The sequence below is a fragment of the Macaca mulatta genome, chromosome X (assembly GCF_049350105.2).
Source record: "Macaca mulatta isolate MMU2019108-1 chromosome X, T2T-MMU8v2.0, whole genome shotgun sequence".
Taxonomy (NCBI): Eukaryota; Metazoa; Chordata; class Mammalia; order Primates; family Cercopithecidae; genus Macaca; species Macaca mulatta.
In genome coordinates, this window is record NC_133426.1 from 28,340,598 (window position 1) to 28,342,237 (window position 1,640).

The window sequence follows — 1,640 nt, forward strand, 5'->3', positions numbered from 1 at the left end:
TTAGGGTGAGAAATTCACTGCAATTCAAAGTGGTGTTCCTCTATATACAATATGTTGTTTCTGTCTACTTTTAATTCTTTTCTTTCTGTTTAGTTCTTGCAAGTTTGATTTTATTATGTCTTTGCATACATTTCTTTAGGTTTATCCTACTTGGAGTTTACTCAGCTTTTCGAATCTATAGGATATGGCTTTCACCAAATTTGGGGAGTTTTCAACCGTTATTTCTTTAAATGTTTTTGTTCTTCTCAGACTCTGATGATACAAATGTTAGATCTTTGTTATTGTTCTAAAGTTCCCTGATACTTTGTTCATTTTCTGTCCGGTCTCTTTTCTCCCCTGAGTTGAGATAAATTTCAGACTGAGTACATTCCAATAATCTGTACTTAAGTTCACTGATTCTATCCTCTGTGATCTCCAATCTACTCTTAAGCCCATCTATTGAATTTATTTTAATTACTACACTTTTCAGTTCTATGATTTCCATTTTGTTCTTTTTTATAATTTCTATTTCTTTGCTGAGGTTCTCTATTCTTTCCTTTGTTTCAAGAGTATATGTAATTGCTTGTTGACACATTTTGATAATGGCTGCTTTAAAAAACTTATCAGATAATGCGAAGATCTGATTCACCTTGCTTCCAACCACCTTGGTGTTTTATCAGTTCATCGGTTCTTTTTATTCACGCTGTGATTTTTCTGATTGTTCGTATAGCAAGTGATTTTTCCATTATAGTCTAGATATTTTAGATATTATATTATGAGACTATGGATCCTATTTAATCTCCTCTTTCTAGCAAACAATTGCCTGTTCAAGTGTAGCATGAGGGCAGTTTGCTGTGCATATTCTGTTTCCAACTGAACCCTACCAACACCATCATGAAAAAAGTGGGGCAGTGACTCACGTTGCCTCACTACAGATAAGTGGGGTGGAGGTTTACCCACCCCTTTGGCCCTGTTAACACCATCTTGATGAAAGTAGGGCACTGAGTCACATTGCTTCATTGCCTCTGAGTAGGAGCATAAGCTCAACTTCCCACTGGACACTCTGACACCAGCAAGGGGGTAAGGACAGGACTGATGCATACCTCTTTGTTACTACAGATGGGGGCAGAAGCTCACTCTCTGCTAAACCCCATTAATACCAGGGAAGCACAGGGGAGGAAGCAGAGTGTCAACTAACTCTACATCCTACTACCTCATTCAGCTTCATTAATGCAGGTAGAAATATAGGGTCAGTTCCCTACTGAGCCCTACTGACATTAAGACCCAGTGGGGAGCTGAGGTTCAACTCCCACCTGGCATCAATGCCTGGCATCAATGAAATGCTTGGTGGCCCAAATTTGTACTGCCTTCCTAAGCCTCATTAATCCAGGGTACAGAGGAGGCTCAGCTGCCTGCTGGATCCCATGGCCACTACACTAGCTGGGAAATCAGAATACTGCCTGAGACGGCCAGGCAGAGGCAAAAAGACCAGGTCCCTGCTCAGTCCTGCTAACACTATCTTGGCAGAAGAATTGGAGCACTTCCTGGTTCTGCTGAATGGAAGCAGAATTTCAACTGCCCCATTAACTTGCTGACATCCCACAGTAGGAGAATTCAAGTGCTGTCTGCTTCCACCAGGCAGCAGATGGAAGATTAGCTCC

At 41.0% G+C, this 1,640-nt stretch overlaps 1 non-coding gene across 1 annotated transcript; it reads right to left on the minus strand.

Annotated features, from left to right (window-relative positions):
• Nucleotides 1–1,157: 1,157 nt before the first annotated feature.
• On the minus strand, nt 1,158–1,266 carry MIR6134 (microRNA mir-6134). The gene has a single exon (NR_128328.1). It is a non-coding gene; the product is annotated as a microRNA mir-6134 (primary transcript).
• Nucleotides 1,267–1,640: the final 374 nt, after the last annotated feature.